Raw genomic sequence first — 10,224 nt, 5'->3', positions numbered from 1 at the left:
AGAAAGAAACTACGGCTGAGCCAAAAAGTTGCCCAGTAACGGAGAAATCAACAGTAAAAGTAAGGCGGACATGCGGACAGAAACATGAACGGTACTGACGTTAAACAAGTCAAGATTTTGACATTGAAACAGATACTTATATAACTTGAATCCCAAAACTTATACTGAACAGATAACAGATACTGAACATAATCTGATGCATATAACATATCAAACATATCATAACAGAGACAAGACATACGTGACAACATATAACAATAAAACAAGTCACGTAATATAGAAGCACCCACGAGCCTAAACAGAGGCATGCATGGCTATAGTCCATCCGCCGAGATGGTGCATGTAGGCGCACACACATTATTCCATCTCATCAGGAGTCAGGAGTCAGAGCTAAGATCGATCTATTCGCCTCTAGGGGCCATGTGCTACACAAGCACAAACTAGAAACGCCGTGAACTTTAGTTACGCACCGTCACGATGAGTGCCATGTCGTTGACGCCCCAACGACAAGTCAGAAGCGCTCGGGTGACAGAGTACAAAGCCGTATCAGAAATAAAATGTACTTTGACATAAGTCTAAAAGGGAACATGCAATAATGAGCACAAAATCTAAGGTCTATTGCATGCTACAATAAAGACTAATCATATAACAATACGAACTGAAACATCCAACGAAAATATCCGTACTGCAAAGTAACGGATTGAATAAAATTATACTATGATGTAAAAGAAACAGAATCCGTACCTTAATTTAGCAAACCAAGCAACACAAAAGTCACGCCGTTCCAAAAAGTACGCAAACCTATATTTTCATTATTAAATTACCAATATTATTTCAACTGTATGATTCGTTGATTCATCAATCGTTTGGCGACGGAGACCTTTAAGACTCATGACTAGTTACCATACTAGATTAAATAGGTTCATCGTTTTGTTAAATTACCTATTCATTCTAAAAGAAGTGTAGGAATGTTGAATTAATTAAGAAAATGTCATTCAAAAACTATAAAATATGTAAGCCATGCATAATCTTTTCAATTACTAATACATGTGAAAACATATCAATATGGACATCAAAATTGATACTGTGTACACCAAATTATTATTTCGATAATTATTCAAACCAACTATCTAATTTAATAGTATTTATATAACTATAAAACTTCATTAAATCAATCATATAAATACATAAAAGCTTAAAAGCTTATGAGGTGAACTTATCTTCTTCGAATAGAAATCACTGCATAGAAAATGGGTTTTCTAATTCATTAAGGCTACCCATTGTATAAAAACAATATTAGAGTACCAAAAAAATTTCTTTAATTTAAGTGGGAAGTTAAGTTACAAGGTTCCATATGCTGGTGGCTTCTACATTAATCATGTATGTGCACATAAGTTCCTGATTGTCAAGCAAAACCGAAGGGACCAACATGTATTATTCTAAACTGACCAACTTCGTGATTATTAAGGTCTTAGTCGCCAAAACAAAATCGAACTCTAAGAGTTACCTTCTAACAGAAGGGGTACGAGCACACACACGAAACACATAAATATCAAAAGAGGAGCAAAAATTTGTCACCTCAAAAGTCGAGCAGATGCGAGGGAACGAGAGCGGCAGATGTATGACGGTTGTTGAATGGTGGGTCTGAACCAAATCGGACGCTTAGAACACGTAGTCGGTACCTCGATGTGATGCAGCGGCGGAGTAGCACAAGTGGTCGGCAAATCTTGTGGTGATGATGGTGATGGTCACGGCAGGGTAACGTGGCGATGGAGCTAAACCGATGACGGAGTGCGGCACGATGATGACTGTATAGCGGCTGATCGTGAGCACAGAACTAAAGCGACTGAACCGATGGCACGATGGAAAGCTTCGACAAACAAAGGTGGCCACGACGGAACACGACGAGCGGGGGGCAGTCTTTCACAGTCGCGGGGGTCGGCTACGGTGAGGGAGTTCAGAAGTACCAGGACCCGATAGATGAGAATTATATATTGCGAAGTTATAAGGTTTAAAAAAAAATTAAAGATCGATGATATAAGCCATGAATTCCTTGATCTTCGTTGGTTTGTTCAAGGAGATATCAACTTGAGTTTAAAAAGGATTTGAATTTTGATTGTGAACAAAGTTGTACGTAGAGCTTTGAGGTTATCATCCCATTGTAAACATATGTGGCAATATGATTTATCCATTTTACATATTTAGTTAAGCTATTATAATCCATTATTATTTCCTTATCTTTTTCAATGCAAAACGAAATCATAAAAATATTTAACTAAAGACAAATATATATATACTTAATTCAACAACCAATTTTCGAAGTCTAAACAGAATATTTATTTACTATATCATTATTATATATAACATTTTATGGATATTACACTTAATGCAAATTAACTAACTACTATATGTAATCCAGTGATTAGTACAATATAACAAAATTAAAGAAATGCACTTTTGAGTAATAGATACTCCCATCTTATCAATAAAAACATTAATATGATGTTTCTAAAAATTCTAAAATGTTGTTTAAAATCATTACGAGATTGTTCAAAGATGACCAAAAAAACAAACTCTGTTGAAAAGAGTAAACCACTCTTTTAGTTCTTCAAAAGTCTGTTTGACCAAAGTCAACAGTGCTTTCAAATCATCTGTTTTCTCCTCAAAACACTATTTTAACGCAACAGTGATTTCAAACCACCGTTTTAAACCACTGTTTTCTTCACAACACACTGTTTTAACCCAACAGTGGTTTCAAACATCTGTTTTCATCCATCTGTTGACCCAACAGTAGTTTCAAAACATTGTTTTAACCCAAAACAGTGGTTTCACTTTTTATCCAAAAAACACTGTTTTAAACGAACAGTGGTTTCAAACATCGAGGAACGATCCCAGACACTGTTTTATATTAAACGAACGGGTGTCCACCTAGGTGATCAAGGAACGATCCATTGGACGGGTGTCCACCTAGGTGGTTTCAAAACACTGTTTTAACCCAAAACAGTGGTTACATCGGACGGGTGTCCATAGAACTGAAAAAAATATATTTAATGTAGTTAAAAACTATTTCAATGTATGAAATTACACAGAGAGTGAAGAATAGCTTACCTTAGTATGATTACATGATTGACAACCACACATGTAGCCAGAACCTTTTTATGATTCCTCTGAACTCCTATTTATTTGAAATAAAAACATCATGGGTTAATAAAAAGACAGATTATAAATAACCTTTTTAAAGATACAAAGTCTCATGTTATATAAATTAGTGATACAGTGGATATACAATTTAAAGAGGTCGCTCTATCCTTCGAGTCCCTTTGAAGATGCATATCCTTCGAGTTACCAAAATCCTTCCCTTAGTAAATTGAGGTCGCTCTACAAAAAAAAAAAAAAAAAAAAAAAAAAAAAAAAAAAAAACCAACCAAATTATAAGTGTTTAAATCTATATACATATAATAAAGTAAATCACATGAGGACACATGGCATTTTATGAGTTGATCTCAATTATTTTTTCCTCCTAAATAAATAGATATAGATAATATTTTTTTAATAAGATTCAAATAAAAGAAATAGTATTTTAATACATAAACTTTATCTTTTATCCTTTACCCTAAATAAATAGATATAGATTATATCTCAAATAAAAAATATATTATTTTAATTTATAAACTTTATCTTTTACCATTTTGTTTTCCATTTATATTTATCATATCTTTGCTTTATAGTAAAGATTAATAAAATTCAATTATAATAAAATAAACATGTAAATAACTAATGTCTTTACTAACGTTTTAGACTTTTAATGTAAAAATATCAATAAAATACAAGTAATAATAAAATAAATATATAAGAACTAAAGTTGGTAGGCGTAATCCATATGAGATTATTTTGTTTAGATTTTTTTGAATTTTTTTATTGTTAGTTATTTTTACAAATTAATCTTTTTTAATTGGTTGCTTTTATAGACGAGATCGTATACTTCCATATGGTAAGGGGATGCGACAACCGAGCGACAAACGAGCTGAGATACTTTCACTTTGTCATTAGACTTATGTAGTATGTATATGCAACTTTCTTTTATGCACGTTTAATTTTAGTTTCAATCAAGACCATTAAACATTCAAATTAGATTAACAATGAGAACATTACAAATAAGACAACCAATGTGGTGTACTAATTTTTTTTAGTGAAATCTGAATTATTCGTTGTATTTTTTTACCTATCATATGGGTTTTTAAGTTTATTTTATTTATATTAAAATTATTTTTATTATTTTAATAACCAAACAAATTCAAAGTATTTTCATTTGTTAAACCACGTGTACACGTGGGCTCTAATCTAGTATATAATATAAACTTTAGTGTCGATACTATATAATATAAACTTTGGTGTCGATACTAAGCTTGCTGAGATATTTCTTGATTTATATGTATTACGAGTTGATGTTACGTCGCGCATCCATCATCATCACAATAAAGATAAAACTTACCCTGTTAATCAATTTAATTATATTGTTTTCACTTAATTCATTAAAACTCGGATGTGTGCTATTTTCTATCTTTAAAAATTGAAGTATGGGTGTCTTTTTGAGAGATCATATACAGGGTCTCTAACCCAATTTAATTATATTGTTTTACTCCAGGTCTGTTTATACTCAGCCTCAGCAATCAACCAACGCCAATTTTTTTATTAGCTAACGAAAAAAAAAACAATTAGAAATTAGAATACTGGAGCATGTCGGATCATTATCTCAAGTAAAAAAAAGATAATCTAAAACATTTTCATTAAAATTAGTAATATTAGTGTACACATAATGATTGTTGAAGGTAAAAAGTGTACCGGAAAATATGAAAAACGTACAAGCTAGTAAACAATTGGCAAATGAGATACGAAGAAAACGCAAACGGTAAGTAGAGTATCAAAAAGTGTATAGGAAAAAGTGGTGTAGAAACACTATTACATTCAATCTACACATCAGTAGAGGCCAAAGTCAACCTCATTCTATATCAAATTTGTGATAGCAGTTGTACACTCAAAAAGAAAATGAATAAAATCATCAAAGTAACAACAAATGTTTTTGTTTACAAAGGATCACACAATTCTAAGCATACAATTACTATTTTCAAAAAGAGGTAATCCAACAGTAAGTAGTCTTTCTCCAATGGTCATTGTTGCATTCGTCTTCACAAATGGCCATAAAAAACATGCTTTTATTCCAATTGACATGGCTTCTTTTTACCATTATTTTTTATTTTAGATTCACAATTCACACTTCATTCAAGAAATAATATAGTTAAATCTATTATCTACGTTTATTTATGTATTAATCTTTGTAAAATATGTTAAATGAACCCATAACTTAAATGTGGTAAAGAGATATGTAGTTAACTTAAATGGGGTTGACTTTACAGAACAACAGATGCAGATTGTGTGATATAGAGGAAGAGACAGCCGACCACGTGTTGCTGGAATGCACCTTCGCAAAACAGATATGGGAAGCAATTCTCGGATGGCTGAAGTGCAGCGAAATAATCTTCAGTGAATCTCTGAAGCAAGTGCTTCAAGGTGTAAGTGAACTACAAAGGGGCCGAAACAAAAGGAAGATAATTCATGCAATCGTTCTTGAAACAATATGGAAGTTATGGAAAGTGAGAAACGACAAAATATTTAATGGCAAATCGGGCGTGATCCAAAGTGTGATTGAAGATATAAAGGAAGAATCATACCAATACATGAAAGAAAGATCAAGGTTTAAAGCTATTTCGCGACAACAATGGTGGGATTTCAATTTCAACACATAATAAATTCGATGTAAACTTGTTCTGTTTTTCTTTCATTTTGTATTGACAGTTGTTGGCTCTCAGTTCCTGGCTGGAAGCTTTCGGTTTTGTTTGGTTAAATGAAGTCCCGTTTGCTATTCAAAAAAAAAAAAGTTACCTTTCTCTATATCACTGTCAATACTGACTTTTAAGCCGCAACTTGAATGGCGTATAAACTTTCCAATTATGAGGATGGTGAAGCAACATCAGGTGCACCTAAAAATATTGACAAATGTGTACCTTTACTTTTTTGCTCCCACATTTGTTCCCTTTGGGACAGAGTAATAATTTCCTGGAGTCAAGAAAAAAAAAGAATTCATTAGGTCATTTAAAATCTAAAAGTGTTGATGTTTAAAACCCAAAAAGTCAAATAAAACAATTCATCATATCATTAATATGTAAAGTTTTTGGTGTTTTAAACCAAAAAAGTAACAACCATTTTAGGGTCCTTACACAACTGTTCGACCCACCCGTTTTTCCACATCTAGGCTTTACAATTAATGATACAAAGTTTATATATAAAACAAAAGCAATTAACCCGAGAAGAGTTACCTGGCCTTCATTTCAAATAGTCGAAGTTATAAAGTAACGTCATGGCACAGTTATTCCAAACTATATTTTCTTCAGCCATTGATCTCAAGGCCAATTTTTTCAAAAACACGTTAAAAAGAATAATTAGTTACTCACCAAATCTTCCAGCTCAGATTTGTTCTTAGACTTGGTTTTAAATTGCGTGATGCGCTCCGATGCGTTTAGTCCAAAAATCTGATGCGCGATGCGTGATGCGTGATGCGAGCGCATCACGTATGTGATGCGTTCTTTATAAAAAAAATAGTTAAAAATTATTTATACATAAAACCTTATAAAAACATACTTAAAGTAAAACAACTGACGTAATTAGAAGGTAAGAGTTGTGTTTTTTGGTTCAAATCAAGCATACTAAGATGTTAATTATGGAAAAAACCGAACACAGTTCATAAAATCTGGAAAAAAGCATAAAAAACAATGTTGCGCGCATCAGAGCGCATTATGCGATGAGCGCATTATGCGAAATGCACGCAATATTCTCGCATCACGTAAACGCATCGCATCAGCTGTTGCGATGCGCTCTCATTAGCGCATCGGGCGCATCACGCATTATGCGCGCATTTTAAAACCAAGTTCTTAGACCATGTGTAGTGGTAGCAATTTATAATGCCCCCACCATGGGGCATTATCTGACATGTGGCATCCTAGTCACACTTGGGCATTATAACAAAAGTGGTGTAGTGGGCATAATGCCCTATAATGCCCTACCAATCATTAAACAAAAAAAAAAAAAACTATTTTCTCATTGGCTAGTCAAACCCATTCAAACCTTCCACAATTCATTTAGGCGTTTTCATTAAAACGCCAAACCCATTTTTCTTTGCCCTATAATGCCCTATGTAATGGAGAAGGGGGCGTTTTTTTGCCCTATAATGCCCCATAATGCCCCACTACACATGGTCTTAGCATCAGTATCACCACAATGAAACTAAGCTAACCCAAACAGTCCCATTGTCTTATAATGCATCATAACTTCACTAAAAATGCTACAAGTTAGGAACATAAGTAAATAAGTAAAAAATATGTGAAAGAGAACTCTATAAGTGATATAGGAGATCCCAAATGGTGAGGGTATTAATAAAGCAATCAGCCACTTTAGAAATGAGAAAAAAAAAAAGTAAAAGAACTACCCTAAATATATAAAGTTGATGTTCAAAATTCTGACCTCAAACCGGGCAGCTGTTCCTGCTGGTATATTTAACCTCATGCCATATGATTTTCTTCGATCAAAAATCAAAGTTGGATTGACCTCAATGAAATGATAATGGCTGCCAACCTGAAAGTTTTGCGATCCTCATTATTATGTGATGAAATACAATAATAGATGAATTTATACTGACAACTTAAGAAAAAAATAGAAAAGCTAAAAAATTTATATATTTTTATTAGTTTTTTGCCATATTAACTTTAAAGATAGCCTTAATAGTTAATCACACTCATCTTGAAGTAGTAAAATTTATAATAAAAAAAACACTAATATGTACAAAGAAAACCACCTGTATTGGTCTATCTCCATCATTAGTTACGTTGATTTTTACAGCCTCCCTTCCCGCGTTAAGCAATATATCTCCGTTGCTTAAGATTAATTCACCAGGAATCTTACCACCTTCTATATCTGGAAACTTTTCCAGTGAAGGAACTGTAGAAGCAACAAACTTTCCATCAGATTGGTAGTGTCTGCAGAGGTATTTTCTAACCATATTTTGGACCCATGGGTATATTAAAGAGAGGGAGTATTTGGGTACAATGGTACATTATATTTGCCCAACTCTGGATATTGCTTCATGTGCCAATCTTGGTTTTAAATTGCGTGATGCGCTCCGATGCGTTTGGTCCAAAAATCTGATGCGTGATGCGTAATGCGTGATGCGAACGCATCACGTATGCGATGCGCTCTTTATAAAAATATACTAAAAAATTATTTATACTAAAACAATCGACATAATAAGATAAGAATTGTGCTTTTTGGTTCAAATCAAGCTTCCTAAAATGTTTCTAGAACCATAAAAAGTGTTTAGGAACCATAATGGTTCAAATCAAGCATGCTAAAATATTAATTCTTGAAAAAACCCAACCCATTTCATAAAATCTGGGAAAAAAAACGTAACAAACAATGATGCGTGCATCATGGCGCATTTTGCGAAGGGCGCATTACGCGCAATTGTCGCAATATCACCGCATCATGTAAACGCAACGCATCAGGTGTTGCGATGCGCTCTTACTAGCGCAACGGGCGCATCACGCATTATGCGCGCATTATGCGCGCATTTTAAAACCAAGGTGCCAATTGAAGGCATATGAAATGAACATGACAATCTATAGTGCCAGCTGTCACTATCATGCCTTCTCCAGCAATCACCTCTGTGCTCACCTCACCAAAACATATGGATTAAAACTAGTGGTGACCCATTTAACCATGATTAAGCAGGTCCCCTTAATGCATAGAAAGATGAACCATATGACAGCTTACCCTAATGATCTTGTTAGCAGAAACACCATTCATGGCATCAGAAGCCAATTATAAACTCACTAAAACTCAAATCAGAAGCCATAATAGCTATAAAAACAAACTTCACAGTCAAACTTTTACCTACACTAATATGACTTCAAATACAGGTCTATTACACAGAAGGTCTACTTTGTCTTTACTCATGTGAAGGATGTGTGTTGCTATAACTTTAAAAATGTTACAAGTTGGTTCCTATTGAGAACGATTTGCCCTAGCAATTCACAACTTACATAGCCTATAATGATATATATCATAGTCTGAAACTAAGCATTTTATGACTAACAGAATACTCCCAAATGTGGTAGCCAAAATTTGAAGATAAGAAAGTAGTAAAATAAACACTACTTTATTTACTGATTTTTATGCTACCATATATGCATCAATACCTTCGTCCTACACTTCACTTATCACAGGACCTTCACAATCTGCAGAAAATAATATACAAAATCGAGTTTATTTCAGAAAAAATGATTACCACTAACTCGAATGCAGATCTAACTGTCTGTTTGTTTAGCAGATTACCTGAGAGTTAACTTCCAGCTCAACATCCTCATTAGTGTTCATAGATGATGTTCTAGATATCTCCATCGCAGTTTCGTTCTAATTGCTCACACACAACAAAATTATTTCATAGATATATAACAAATTAATAATGTGACAATAAACTTTAGGAATGATTACCAGATTATCAATGTGCTGTTTAATATCAATTTCATACTCTGCTTTCTTTCTAGCTGCCTTTGCAAAATAAGGAGCTTTCTCCTACACACAGATTAAACACATCACACATAATTTAACATGCACTCTAACTGTTTGATGAAATGCCTAAACAAACAGATCTCATAATATTAATATTCGATTTTATGAATAGATCGTACATCGATCTACAAAAAACCCAGTTTATACATCGGTGTTGACAAAGTTCATACATCGCAAGAGCTAAGAAGGCATGAGAACACAGCATTAAACGATGCTCAAATTCAGCGGTTGAACAAACATATTGTGGAATCAGGACATGTCATAAAAAAACTGACTCAAGGTGTTGGATCTTACCTTAGGGTTTGTGGATCTACACATATATGAAGCATACAATAGTAAATCAGGGTGGCGAAGTTTGACTGGAACCCTAATTTAATCGGAATAGCATCTGCAACTCCAATCGATGTCTTTGCTCTTCTTCGTCGCCATGTTCGCCAGAGAGAGAGGGGGGGGGGGGAATTAGGGTTTTGATTGAAAAAGGAGATGAATGAGGCGGTTCAGGGAGAGAGAGCAGAGATTGATTTAGGTTTGAATTTCAATTTCAAA

At 33.8% G+C, this 10,224-nt stretch overlaps 1 long non-coding RNA gene across 3 annotated transcripts; it reads right to left on the bottom strand.

The window, feature by feature from the left end:
* Positions 1-5,688: 5,688 nt before the first annotated feature.
* Positions 5,689-10,224, bottom strand: LOC110883911. 3 transcript variants are annotated; one of them, XR_002560794.2, is made up of 8 exons: positions 9,973-10,222; positions 9,601-9,681; positions 9,442-9,519; positions 9,306-9,344; positions 7,907-8,049; positions 7,576-7,686; positions 6,063-6,114; positions 5,689-5,917 (listed from the first exon to the last, which is right to left on the bottom strand). It is a non-coding gene; the product is annotated as an uncharacterized LOC110883911 (long non-coding RNA). The 3 variants fall into 3 exon arrangements; XR_004870511.1 differs by having other exon boundaries at positions 5,689-6,114; positions 9,601-9,744; positions 9,973-10,224; XR_002560793.2 differs by having other exon boundaries at positions 5,689-6,114.

This window comes from Helianthus annuus, chromosome 10 (assembly GCF_002127325.2).
Source record: "Helianthus annuus cultivar XRQ/B chromosome 10, HanXRQr2.0-SUNRISE, whole genome shotgun sequence".
In the NCBI taxonomy this organism is placed as follows: domain Eukaryota; kingdom Viridiplantae; phylum Streptophyta; class Magnoliopsida; order Asterales; family Asteraceae; genus Helianthus; species Helianthus annuus.
Note: the sequence above shows the minus strand (reverse complement) of the source record. Positions and strands in the feature narration are given on the sequence as shown.